The following is a 14724-nucleotide window of genomic DNA, read 5'->3' as shown; positions in this document are numbered from 1 at the left end:
CTAGTATGATAGAGTCACTTCCCTCTTCATCTAGATCCAGGATTACAAAATCTGCTGGAAATATGAACTTCCCCTCCTTGACTAAGATATTTTCAACCACTCCATTGGGGATTACCATTGATCTGTCAGCAAGTTGTAAGGACATCCGTGTAGTTGTTTTCAAACCTGTTTGATTCCTTACCAAGCAACATGAAGAGCATTATCACAAGATAATGAGTAAAAGGCCATTAATCCTTGAAGTGGGATTCAATTTAGGAGAAGAAGAATATCCGGAGATCCAAGAGCAAATTCAAAGGAGATACTGGGAGATTCTAGTTGATCCTCAGTCTAAAGTCAAATACAACATGATCCGTGAATTCTATGCAAATCTGTGAATGGCAGATAAGCAGAAGAAAGATGGAACAACCTTCCATACCTTTCATACTATGGTCAGGGGAAAGATCATGTATTTTCACCTGGATAGGGTGAGAGAGATCTTCAAATTACATTTACAAAAGGATGACCTTGAATCATACAACAGAAGGGTTGTAGCCAACCAAAAGCTAGATCAAGTCCTAGAGGACATATGCTTGCTTGGAACTCAATGGATTGAGAATACAAAAGGACAGCCATGCCAGCTAAAAAAGGTGAACCTCAAGCCAGTTGCTAGAGGATGGCTAGACTTCATTGGGCATTCTATACTCCCCATAAGTAACCACTCTGAAGACACTATTCCTAGAGTTGTGATGATTCACTACATCATGATGGGGAATGAGGTGGAAGTCCATCAAATAATTCCCTATGAGATTTACAAGTTAGTAAACAGGGTGTCTAATAAAGCCATGCTAGCTTACTCAAATCTCATCTTTCGCTTATGCGAAGAGGCCAAGGTTCTTATCCAAGTGGACAACTTTATTTGAGTAGAAAGCCCAATCACCAAGTAGGTGTTGGAGAATCCCAAGATAGAAGAAGAACACCCTAAAAGGAAGGCACCTGAGCCTCCCCAAGAGATCCCTCCAATTGAGTATTGAGACCAGCTGAAGGCATCTGTAATACACTTGTAGAGCACTTTAGACCAGCTCAGAGAGGAGAAGAAAGATCATACTAGCATGATTTACAAACTGATCAAGGAGCAAGAGAAGCAGGGGCATGAAATTAAGGAGTTGAAGCTCTCCCCTGAAGAGCCATGTGTCCTTTAACTTGAAGAGCCCAGAGTCCCTCAAGCTGAAGGCCCCAACGCCCCTCCAGCTGAAGGTTGTTGAGTTTTAACCCTGTGACTATTCCTATTCCTGTCTCATGTATTTCCATCCTAATTTAGAGTTGCATGATCACTAGTAGTATTTAAGTCTTTATTTTTATTTTTACTTTATGTCTTTTAATTTTTAGAATTACATAAGCTTTAGTAGTAATTAATTAATTTTTATCTTCCAATTAGCTATAAATTAATCCTCTTATCATCATTAAACATGAATAAAATAGTAGATATTTTTTGAAGATTTAAGAATGCATAAATTTTTGAGTTCTACAATAAAGAATAATTAATTATTTTTGATGTGGCATCATTGCTTTAGTTTTCTGAATGTACGAATAAACAGTGCATATTTGAAGTTGAATTTTAGAGTGTTGGCTCTTGAAAGAATGCTGAAAAAGGAAAAATATTATTGATAATCTGAAAAATCAAAAATTGATTCTTAAAGTGAAAAAAAGCAGCAAAAGAAAAAGAAAAAGTATATTTCAAAAAAAATGGCAAAAAAAGAAAAGAAAATAGAAAAAGCAGAAAAAGCCAATAGATCTTTAAACCAAAAGGCAAGAGCAAAAAGCCAGTAACCCTTTAAACCAAAAGGTAAAGGTAAAAGAATCCATGGCTTTGAGCATTAATGGATAGGAGGGCCAACAAGGAATGAAATCCCGCCCTAAGCGGCTCAATCAAGCTGTCCCTAACCATGTGCTTGTAGTGTGAAGGTGTCAAGTGAAAAACTTGAGACTGAGCAGTTAAAGTCGTGATCCAAAGCAAAAATAGTGTGCTTAAGAACTCTGGACACCTCTATCTAGGGATTCTAGCAATGCTAAATCACAATCTGGAAAGGTTCACCCAGTTAAAGTGTCTGTGGCATTTATATATCCGGTAGTAATATTGAAAAAAAAAGTGCTTAGGGTCACAGCCAAGACTCTGAAAGCTATGTTCAAGAATAAAAAAGAACTGAACTAGGAGAGTCAATAATATAATCTGGATTCTAAGTTCCTAAATATGCCAACCATTCTGAGTATAAATGGATAGTGAGATGCCAAAACTATTCAGAAGCAAAAAGCTACTAAGTCCCGCTCATCTAATTGAAACAGAGCTTCATTGGAAACTCTAAGAATTATTGCATCCTACTCTTCCTTTCATCCAATTTTATTTTTAGTTGCTTGTGGACAAGCAACAGTTTAAGTTTGGTGTTGTGATGAGCGGATATTTTATACGCTTTTTGGCTTAGTTTTCATGTAGTTTTTAGTGTGTTTTGTTTAGTTTTATTAAGTTTTTATAAGTTTTAGTGTTAAATTAAAATTTTTGGATTCTACTTTGAGTTTGTGTGCTTTTGTGCAATTTCAGACATTTTCTGGCTGAAATTGAAGAGCTGGAGCAAAAGTCTGATTCAGAGACAGAGAAAGCAGTGCATATGTTGTCTGAATTTGACTTGCTTGCACTTGGAAGAGCTTTTCTGGAGCTACAGTAGTTTCAAAGGACCGTTCTCAATAGCTATGGAAAGCTGATTTTTAGAGCTTTCCATTAATGCATAATAGTCCATACTTTGCTGTGGATTAGAAGGCCTAAAACCAGCGTTCAACGTCAGCCTCCTGCCTCCTTCCAGGCGTCCAGCGCCCAAGGAGCAGAGCACAGCATCCAAATGCCCAGAGAGGACCCCTTAGACATCGTTTCATGCCCCAGAGACCTCATAGCATGTAGATTTCATCAAGGCTCAGCCCAAACACCCACCAAGTGGGACCCAAAAGTGGATTTTAGCACTAAAAAGCATGTTTTACCCTTACTAGTCATTAGTTTAGTATTTAAGGGATTTGATTTATGTATTTCGAACATCTTTACCATCATTCAGTATTATTTTCGTTTTACATTGTATTTTTCTTTCAGTATGAGTCTCTAAACCTCATAGGTTGAGGGGAGGAGCCCTGTTGAGTCCTATGAATTAATAAAAGTATTATTGTTTCTCTTCAATCCGTCTTTCATTAATTCTAAGATGTATATTCATTCTTCATCAATATGAATGTGTTGAACTGGCATAAGGTTATCATATTCTACATGGGTTCAGAGTGCGTCTTTCATCGGACAGTGATGAACCACCAGCTTGATTATACATCTCTCAGACGGCTAATCCAGGACTTCGTTGGGAACTTCTCGAGACATTAGTTCAGCGAATTTACGGGGAGATTAGGGTCTATGTGGTAGAGGCTAGAACCAAAGGTGCAGCATCCTCCGATCCGGAAGATTCAACCTTGTATGTGGCATTTTAAGTAGGATCACAAAGGAGAATGAACTGTAGGAGCTTCACCTGCAATCAGAATGGATCCATACTAACCCTGGGGTTCAGATCTGGAAGAGTATTGGCGGCTACTCAAACCAGCGTCAATCACATACAGCCAGCCATCGAAGGAAACAGTACTGCCAGAGTTAATTCATAAAGACAAAGCAACTCCAATCCTCAACTATATTCCTATTACTGATTGCCCTTGAATCAATCCAACCAATAAACTTCTGATATGCCTGACTAAGACCTGCAAGATAACCATAACTTGTTTCAAACAACAATCCTCGTGGGATTGACCTTTACTCACTCAGGTATTACTTGGATGACCCAGTGCACTTGCTGGTACAGCTCTATGAAAGTGTGAGATTCGTGCACCATTGCTTTAAAATATCTCCTCAGCAAATAGGATTCAAAGCCCACATCTATAAGATGGGTGCTACTCCTGCAAGAGTTTGATATAGAAATTAGAGATAGAAAGGGGACAGAAAATCAAGTGGCTGACCACTTATATCAGGTTGAACAAGTAGTAGGGGATTTTCTCCACTCCACTAACATATCCAAAACCATTATAGATGAGCAACTCTTTGCCATTTAGACAGCACCATGGTTTGCAGACATTGCAAATTACAAAGCTATAATATTCATTCCTAAAGAGTACAATAGGCAGCAAGCTCGAAACTCATGCATGATGCAAAGTACTACTTGTGGGATGAACCATATCTCTTTAAGTGATGCTCGGATGGGATCATCCGACCCTGTGTGTTTGAAGAAGAAGCACACAAAATCCTATGGCACTGCCATGGCTCAGACTATAGAGGACACTTTGGAGGTGAGCGAATAGCCACAATGGTTCTCCAAAGTGGCTTTTACTGGCCCACACTCTTTAAGGACTCTAGAGAGTTTGTCCATAACTCTGACAGTTGCCAAAGGGCTAACAATCTCCTTCATGGTCACGACATGCCTCACAAGAAATCCTAGAGATTGAGTTATTTGACATAAGGGGTATAGACTTCATGGGACCCTTCCCACCTTCATACTCAAACACCTACATCCTGGTAGCAGTAGATTATGTGCCTAAATAGGTCGAAGCAATAGCATAACCCACTAATGACACTAGAGTAGTAATGAAGTTCCTCCAGAAGAACATCTTCAGAAGGTTTGGTGTCCCTCAGACATTGATTAGTGATGGAGGTACATATTTCTGCAACAGACAGCTTGACTCTGTTCTAAGCCGTTACGGAGTTTGCCATAAAATGGCCACACCAAACCATCCTTGGACAAATGGGCAGGGTGTTATCTCAAATAGAGAACTAAAGTAAATCTTGGAGAGGACAGTAAGCTCCTCTAGAAAGGATTGGGCTAGAAAGCTTGATGATGTTGTATGGGCATACAAAATAGCCTTCAAGACCCCTATAGGAACATCACCATATCAATTGGTGTATGGAAAATCCTGTCATCAGCCAGTGGAACTGGAACACAAGGCGATGCTAAAGCAGCAGGAGAAAAATAGCTACTCCAACTGAATGAGTTGGACGAATTCCGCTTAGCTGCGTTTGAAAATGCAAAGATCTATAAAGAAAAAGCAAAAAGGTGGCATGATAGGAAGAAAGCTTCCAGAGTCTTTGAACCAGGCCAAAAGGTTCTGCTGTTTAACTCAAGACTCAGATTATTTCCAAGGAAACTCAAATCCCGTTGGAAAGGACCCTATATGGTTACCAGTGTATCACCCGATGGGTACATATAACATCAAGGTAAAGACCCAGAGAATAAGTTCACTGTCAACAGACAGAGAGTCAAGCATTACCTTGAAGGAGATATTGAGCCAGGAGGCTCAACACTGCTACTAAGTTAAGTACAGTGAAGTCCAGCTAAAGGCATTAAAGAAGCGCTTGTTAGGAGGCAACCCAATGATCAATAGCATATTATTTTCCATTTCTATAGTTAATTTCATTTTTTAGTTAGTTTTCTTCATAATTAGTTTTATTTTTCTTTTTTAATGTTAGTGATCATTAACAGTGTTTAAACAGAGACATAATGATGTAGAACAGGAAGCAAAACACCCTGGAGGAATCACCTTTCTGGCATAGAATGCCAAAAAAGGGTGAAGATTGGGTGTTTAACACCCTTAAAGAGGTAGCAGCATGGCGTTCAACGTCAGCTAGGCAGCCTGGACTGGGCGTTCAACGCCCACAAGGGGAAGCAAACCTGGCGTTGAACGCCAGCCAAGGGGCACTGGTTGGGCGTTCAATGCCCAGAAGGGAAGAACAGCCAGTGTTAAATGCCAGAATCAAGCCAGTATGGGCGTTTAACGCCAGAAAGAGAACAAGGAAGGTAACTTTTCAAAAAAAAAAAAGAAACCTTATCTTTTCTTTATCTTATCTTCTTTTGATTCAACCAAACTTTTTAAATTTTGATTCTGAAATTCCATAACTTTCAATCCAAATCTTTTTCAAATCATTATATTTCAAATTCAATTTCTTTACATATCTTTTCAAATTTTAAAATAATCTTTCCAAATCTTTTTCAATTATTCTCAAATAATTTTCAAATTTCATATTCTTTGCAACTTTTTTTTCAAATCTTTAAAATCTTTCTCATATATTCTACCCTATCTTTTTATCTTGTTCATATCTTTTTTATTTTAAAACTTATCTTTTTCTATCTTTTATTAAAATATGAATTATATCTTCCTTATCTTTTACTTCATTAAATTCGAAACCCTCCTTCCCCTCCCTCTATATAACCGTGTTCCCTACTACCTTATTCACCACCTCTTCCATTCGAAAATAACTCTTCTCCTCTTATCTTCTCTCTCACTTTTTTCATTTTCCTTTCTTCCTTTCGCTCGAGGAAGAGCAAACCTTTTAAGATTGGTGTGGAAGGAGCCTTGCTTTCTCACTCCATTCGAATCCTATGGTCCCCAAAAGTGGAAAGCTCACTTCAAGAAGCAAGAAAGAAGACAGCCCAACACTTGTTTTCAAACTTGTCATATTCTACACCAAGCAACATGAAGAACATTATCACAAAATAATGAGTAAGAGGCCAGTAATACCATAGGCAAGATTCGAATTAGGAGAAGATAAATGATGAGCGGATAATTTATACGCTTTTTGGCATTATTTTTACATAGTTTTTTGTATGACTTAGTTAGTTTTTAATATATTTTTATTAGTTTTTAAGAAAAATTCACATTTCTGGACTTTACTATGAGTTTTTGTGTTTTTCTGTGATTTCAGGTATTTTCTGTCTGAAATTGAGGGACCTGAGCAAAAATCTGATTCAGAGGCTGACAAAGGACTGCTGATGTTGTTAGATTCTGACCTTCTTGCACTCGAAATGGAATTTTTGGAGCTACAGAAGTCCAAATGGCACTCTCTCAATTGTGTTGGAACGTAGACATCCAGGGCTTTCAAACAATATCTAATAGTTCATTCTTTGTCCGAGTTTAGATGATACAAACTGGCGTTTAACGCCAGCTTTCTGCCCTATTATGGCGTTAAACGCTAGAAACAAGTTGCAAAGCAGAGTTAAACACCAGAAACAAGTTACAAACTGGCGTCTAACTCCAAGAAAGATCTCTACACTTGAAAGCTTCAATGCTCAGCCCAAGAACACACCAAATGGGCCGGGAAGTAGATTTCTGCATCATTTACTCATTTCTGTACCCCTAGTAACTAGTCTAGTATAAATAGGACTTTTTACTATTGTATTTTCATCTTGGTATCTATCTTTGATCAGTTAATGCGATCTTAGACATTGGGGGCTGGCCTCACGGCCATTCCTGGACCTTTATCACTTATGTATTTCCAAAGGTGGAGTTTCTACACGCCATAGATTAAGGTGTGGTGCTTTGCTGTCCCTCGAGTATTAATGCAATTACTACTGTTTCCTATTCAATTCATGCTGATTCTTATTCTAAGATATTCATTCGCACTTCAACCTGATGAATGTGATGATCCGTGACACTCATCACCATTCTCACTTATGAGCGCGTGCCTGACACTGTTCTACCTGCGAAATCTAGAGTGTGTATCTCTTGGATTCCTGGTCCACGACGCATGGTTACCTCTCCTGACAACAGAGCCTTCCATTCTGTGAGATCAGAGTCTTCGTGGTATAAGCTAGAATCCATTGGCAGCTCTCTTGAGATCCGAAAAGTCTAAACCTTGTCTGTGGTATTCTGAGTAGGATCTGGGATGGGATGACTGAAACGAGCTTCAAACTCGCGACTGTAAGGCATGGTGATAGACGCAAAAGGATAGTAAATCCTATTCCTACACGATCGAGAACCAACAGCTGATTAGCCATGCAGGAAACTGTAGAGGACCATTTTCACTGAGAGAACGGGAAGTAGCCATTGACAACAGTGACACCCAACATACAGCTTGCCATAGAAAGGAGTATGAAGGATTGGATGAAGGCAGTAGGAAAGCAGAGATTCAGAAGGAACACTGCATCTCCATACACTTATCTAAAATTCCCACCAATGATTTACATAAGTATCTCTATCTTTATTTTATGTTTATTTATCTTTTCATTATCAAAACTCTATAACCATTTGAATCCGCCTGACTGAGATATACAAGGTGTCCATAGCTTGCTTCAAGCCGATAATCTCTATGGGATCAACCCTTACTCATGTAAGGTTTATTACTTGGATGACCCAGTGCACTTGCTAGTTAGTTGTGAAAAAGAGTGATATTACAATTGTGCATACCAAGCTGTTGGTGCCATTGAGATTACAATTTCGTGCACCAAATTTTTGGCGCAGTTGCCAGGGATTGTTCGAGTTTGGACAACTGACGGTTCATCTTGTTGGTCAGATTAGGTAATTTTCTTTTTAAAAAGTTTTCAAAAATCTTTCAAAAATTTTTTATTTGTTTTCGTTTTTCCAAAAAGATATTTTCGAAAAAAATCCAAAAGAATTAATAAAATAAAAAAACCAAAAATTTTGTGTTTCTTGTTTGAGTCTAGAGTCAATTTTAAGTTTGGTGTCAATTGCATGTTTTAAAAATTTGTGCATTTTTCGAAAACTCATGCATGTGTTCTTCATGATCTTCAAGTTGTTCTTGACAAGTATTCTTGTTTGATCTTCATATTTTATTGTTTTGTGTCTTTTGTTGTTTTTCATATGCATTTTTGCATTCATAGTGTCTAAACATGAAAAGTTTCTAAGTTTGGTGTCTTGCATGTTTTTCTTTTCTTAAAATTTTTCAAAAATAAGTTCTTGATGTTCATCATGATCTTCAAAATGTTCTTGGTGTTCATCTTGATATTCATAGTGTTCTTGCTTGCATCATGTGTTTTGATTCATAATTTTTATGTTTTGAGTCATTTAGTTGTTTTTCTTTCTCATAAAAAAAATTTAAAAAAATCAAAAAATATCTTTTCCTTATTTTACTCAAAATTTTTGAAATCTTTGGGTTGACTTAGTCAAAAATTTTTAAAATTAGTTGTTTCTTGTTATTCAAGTCAAGATTTCAATTTTAAAAAAATCTTATCTTTTCAAAACTTTTTCAAAAATCAAATATTTTTCATTTTTCTTTTATATTTTTGAAAAATTTTTTTAAATTGATTTTCAAAATCTTTTTCTTATCTTTATTTCATAATTTTTGAAAACTTTACTAACAGTTAATGTGATTAATTCAAAAATTTCAAGTTTGTTACTTTCTTGTTAAGAAAGGTTCAATCTTTAAATTCTAGAATCATATCTTTTAGTTTCTTGTTAGTCAAGTAATCAATCTTAATTATAAAAATCAAATCTTTTTAATTTCCTTTTTAAATATTTTTCAACTAACTAATTGACTTTTTTGTTTGTTTTACTATTTCTTGTCTTTTTTTAAACCCACCTAACTACTTTTCTTTCTCTAATTTTCGAAAATTCCTCACCTTTTTCAAAATTCTTTTTAATTAACTAATTATTTTAAATTTTAATTTTAATTTTAATTCTTCTCCTAATTTTCGAATTCTAACTTTATTTTAAAATAAAAACAAAAATACTTTCCTTTTCTTCTTAATTATTTTTGAAAATTCCTCTCTCTCTCATCTCCTTCTATTTATTTATTTATTTACTAACACTTCTCTTCTACTCATAATTCGAACCCTCTTCTCTTCCCTCTCTGTGTTCGAATTTTCTCCTTCTTCTATTCTTTTTTTTTCTTCTACTCACATAAAGAAATCTCTATACTGTGACATAGAGGATTCCTCTTTCTTTTATGTTCTCTTCTTTTTCACATGAGCAGGAGAAAGGATACGAACATTCTTGTTGAAGCTGATCTGGAACCTGAAAGGACTCTGAAGAGGAAGCTAAGAGAAGCTAAAACAGAACACTCTGCAGAGGACTATACTGAAATTTTTGAAAAAGAAGCAGAGATAGTGGAAACCAATAACAATGGTGGAGGTGTAAGGAAGATGCTTGGTGACTTCACTGCACCAAATTCCAACTTACATGGAAGAAGCATCTCAATTCCTGCCATTGGAGAAAACAACTTTGAGCTAAAGCCTCAATTAGTTTTTCTAATGCAATAGAATTGCAAGTTTTATGGACTTCCATCAGAAGATCCTTTTCAGTTCTTAACTGAATTCTTGCAGATCTGTGATACTGTGAAGACCAATGGGGTTGATACCAAGGTCTACAGGCTTATGCTTTTTCCTTTTGCTGTAAGAGACAGAGCTAGAGTATGGTTGGACTCTCAACCTAAAAATAGCCTGAACTCTTGGGATAAGCTGGTCACAGCTTTCTTAGCCAAGTTGTTTTCTCCTCAAAAGCTGAGCAAGCTTAGAGTGGATGTTCAAACCTTCAGACAGAAAGAAGGTGAATCCCTCTATGAAGCTTGGGAGAGATACAAGCAACTAACCAAAAAGTGTCCTTCTGACATGCTTTCAGAATGGACTATCATGGATATATTCTATGATGGTCTGTCTGAATTGTCTAAGATGTCATTGGACCATTCTGCAGGTGGATCCATTCACCTAAAGAAAACACTTGCAGAAGCTCAGGAACTCATTGAAATGATTGCAAATAACCAGTTCATGTATACCTCTGAAAGGAATCGTGTGAATAATGGGACACCTTAGAGGAAGGGGGTTCTTGAAATTGATGCTCTGAATGTCATATTGGCTCAGAACAAACTGTTGACTCAACAAGTCAACATGATTTCTCAGAGTCTGAATGGTTTACAAAATACATCCAACAGTACTAAAAAAGTATCTTCTAAAGAAGAAGCTTATGATCCTGAGAACCCTGTAATGGCAGAGGTGAATTACATGGGTGAAGCCTATGGAAACACTTATAATCCCTCATGGAGAAATTATCCAAATTTCTCATGGAAGGATCAACAAAATCCTCAGCAAGGCTTTAATAATGGTGGAAGAAACAGGTTTAGCAATAGCAAGCCTTTTCCATCATCCTGTCAGCAACAAATAGAAAATTCTGAGCAGAGCCCCTCTAGCTTAGCAAACATAGTCTCTGATCCTTCATGAATGAAACAAGGTCCTCCATTAGAAATTTGGAGGCACAAGTGTGCCAGCTGAGTAAAAGAGTCACTGAAACTCCTCCTAGTACTCTCCCAAGCAATACAGAAGAGAACCCAAAAAGAGAGTGCAAGGCCATAACCTTACTTGGTGTGGCCGAATGCACAGAGGAGGAGGAGGACGTGAATCCCAGTGAGGAAGACCTCATGGGATGTAATCTAGACAAAAAGGAGTTCTCATTTGAGGAACCTAAGGAATCTGAGGCTCATCTAGAGACCATAGAGATTCCATTGAACCTACTGCTGCCATTCATGAGCTCTGATGAATATACTTCCTCTGAAGAGGATGAGAATATTACTAAAACACAGGTTTCTACGTACCTTGGAGCAATCATGAAGTTGAATGCCAAGTTATTTGGTAATGAGACTTGGGTGGATGAACCCTCCTTGCTAACCAATGAACTGAATAACTTGGTTAGGCAGACATTACCTCAAAAGAAATAGGATCCTGGTAAATTCTTAATTCCCTGTACAATAGGCACCATGACCTTTGAGAAGGCTCTGTGTGACCTGGGGTCAAGCATAAACTTAATTCCACTATCTGTAATGGAGAAACTAGGAATCTTTGAGGTATAGGCTGCCAAATTCTCATTAGAGATGACAGACAAATCCATGAAAAAGGATTATGGATAGGTAGAGGACATGCTAGTAAAGGTCAAAGGCCTTTACATCCCTACTGATTTCATAATCCTAGACACTGGGAAGGATGAGGATGAATCCATCATCCGTGGAAAACCTTTCCTAGCCATAGCAAAAGCTGTGATTGATATGGACAGAGGAGAGTTGATCCTTCAATTGAATGATGACTACCCTGAAATTGAGGGACCTGAGCAAAAATCTGATTTAGAGAATAAAAAGGACTGCAGATGCTGTTGGATTCTGACCTCCCTGCACTCGAAGTGGATTTTCTGGAGCTACAGAAGCCCAATTGGCGCGCTCTCAACGGCGTTGGAAAGTAGACATCCTGGGCTTTCCAGCAATATATAATAGTTCATACTTTGCTCGAGATTTGATGGCCCAAACTGGCGTTCCAAATCAGCTCAAAACTGCTCGGCGTTAAACGCCGGAACTGGCACAAGGATGGGAGTTAAACGCCCAAACTGGCACCAAAGCTGGCGTTTAACTCCAAGAAGAGTCTCTACACGAAAATGCTTCAATGCTCAGCCCAAGCACACACCAAGTGGGACCGGAAGTGGATTTTTATGTCTTTTACTCATCTCTGTAAACCCTAGGCTACTAGTTCTCTATAAGTAGGACCTTTTACTATTGTATTTTCATCTTCTGATCTTTGGAATCTTTTGATCTTTAGATCTTTTGATCCTTGGGAGGCTGGCCTCATGGCCATGCCTAGATCTTGTTCTTATGTATTTTCAACGGTGGAGTTTCTACACACCATAGATTAAGGTGTGGAGCTCTGCTGTACCTCGAGTATTAATGCAATTACTATTGTTCTTCTATTCAATTCCGCTTGTTCTTGTTCTAAGATATCACTTGTTCTTCAACTTGATGAATGTGATGATCCGTGACACTCATCATCATTCTCACCTATGACCGTGTGCCTGACAACCACCTCCGTTCTACCTTAGATTGGGTGGATATCTCTTAGATTCTTTAACCGGAATCTTCGTGGTATAAGCTAGAACTGATGGCGGCATTCAAGAGAATCCGGAAGGTCTAAACCTTGTCTGTGGTATTCTGAGTAGGATTCAATGATTGAATGACTATGACGAGCTTCAAACTCCTGAGGGCTGGGCGTTAGTGACAGACGCAAAAGAATCACTGGATTCTATTCCGACCTGATTGAGAACCGACAGATGGATAGCCATGCCGTGACAGGGTGCGTTGAACAGTTCCACTGAGAGGATGGGAGGTAGCCACTAACAACGGTGAAACCCTTGCATACAGCTTGCCATGGAAAGGTTCAAGAAGGATTGGATGAAGACAGTAGGAAAGCAGAGAGACGGAAGGGACCAAGCAGCTTCATACGCTTATCTGAAATTCCCACCAATGAATTACATAAGTATCTCTATCTTTATCTTTATGTTTTATTCATCATTCATAACCATTTGAGTTTGCCTGACTAAGATTTACAAGGTGACCATAGCTTGCTTCATACCAACAATCTCTGTGGGATCGACCCTTACTCGTGTAAGGTTTATTACTTGGACGACCCAGTACACTTGCTGGTTAGATGAGAAATCGTTGGCCAATTTTTGCTTGTTTTCCTTGCAAGGAGCGTTCCTTGCTTCCCTTGGGTCATGAGTTCGAAACTTGGTGGCTTCATTCCTTGGGATTTTGCTTTGAATTTATTTTTGAAGAAGCCCGATAAAGCTCACTTAGTGAACTGAGCTTTATGCTCTTGCCTTGCTTTCTTTGATGCTCAGTTAACTAAGTTAACTTAGCTTTGTGCCTTGCTTCCCTTTTTTTGGTTTTTTGTAAAGCTCAGTTCACTCACTCAACCTAGCTTCCCTCCTTTCACAATAATGCCACGCTTTTTCTTCTCTTTTAGCTACACTTCTTATTTCCTTTGGGCATGCTCCTTAGTCCACGCTTTTCTTAATTTTTTATTTTCTTCACCTACAAGTAATCAAAACAACCAATCAAAGTATCACAAAATTCACAAAACTTAGAATTCATTTAAAAACCAATTAATTTTAGCTTAAACTTCATGATTTTTTGTCAATTAAAGGGTGGTTGATTGATTCAAAGATAATGTACAATTCCACTCCAAATTACTTACTGACAATGCAAGAAAGTGCATAAAAACTAATGAAACAAGTGAAAAATGCTTGCAAAACTAGCATATCCACTAAGCTCTCTACCATATCCAATCTCAAGTAATCCTCTTGCTCAGGGGGATGTTGCATTGATCTGAAAATATTTATGACTATTTGCTCATTGTGCACTCTGAAGATCATTTCTCCCTTTTCCACGTCGATGATAGCTCTTGCAGTTGCTAGAAATGGTCTTCCCAATATGATCGAATTGTTTCCTTCCTCTTCAGTGTCCAAGATTACAAAGTCTACAGGGAAGATAAACTCTCCAACCTTCACTAATAGATTTTCCACAATTCCATTGGGTGTCTTGATTGATGTATCAGCCATTACTAATGACATCCTAGTGGGTTTGAGTTCTTCTATAGCAAGCTTTCTCATCATGGATAGGGGCATTAAGTTGATATTAGCTCCAAGATCACAAAGAACTTTGTCTAATGTCATTTTGCCTATGTGCATGAAAATACAAAGCTCCCTGGATCTTTAAGCTTTGGTGGGATTCCCTTTTGAATCACAACGCTACATTCTTCAGTGAGTAGCACGGTCTCCTTCTCCAGCCAACTTCTTTTCTTATTGATGAGCTCCTTCAAGAACTTGGCATACAGAGGCATTTGCTCTAATGCCTCAACCAAAGGAATGTTTATCTCCAGCTTCTTGAAAGTCTCAAGGAACTTATGGAAGTGTTGATCCTTTGCTTTTTTGTTGAATCTTTGAGGATATGGCAGTAGAGGTGTAAAGCTCTTCTCCACTTGCTGCTGTCCTGGAACTTCTTCCTTTGAATTGTGTGGCTGGTTGTTTTTCTCTTTGAGCTTCACTGGGACATTTTTTCTTGTTGTCATGTCCTTGTTACTAGCTTCCTCTTTTTCTGTTGGTTCTTTGTTGCTGTCCACAAGCTTCTTGGTTGCCTCCTTGTTG

The 14724-nt window shown here is 37.9% G+C and overlaps 1 non-coding gene across 1 annotated transcript; it reads right to left on the bottom strand.

Moving 5' to 3' along the window:
• Window positions 1-10277: 10277 nt before the first annotated feature.
• Window positions 10278-10385, bottom strand: LOC112713858 (small nucleolar RNA R71). The gene has a single exon (XR_003158818.1). It is a non-coding gene; the product is annotated as a small nucleolar RNA R71 (small nucleolar RNA).
• Window positions 10386-14724: the final 4339 nt, after the last annotated feature.

Source organism: Arachis hypogaea, chromosome 9, assembly GCF_003086295.3.
Source record: "Arachis hypogaea cultivar Tifrunner chromosome 9, arahy.Tifrunner.gnm2.J5K5, whole genome shotgun sequence".
In the NCBI taxonomy this organism is placed as follows: Eukaryota; Viridiplantae; Streptophyta; class Magnoliopsida; order Fabales; family Fabaceae; genus Arachis; species Arachis hypogaea.
This window is presented reverse-complemented; position numbering and strand designations above follow the sequence as displayed.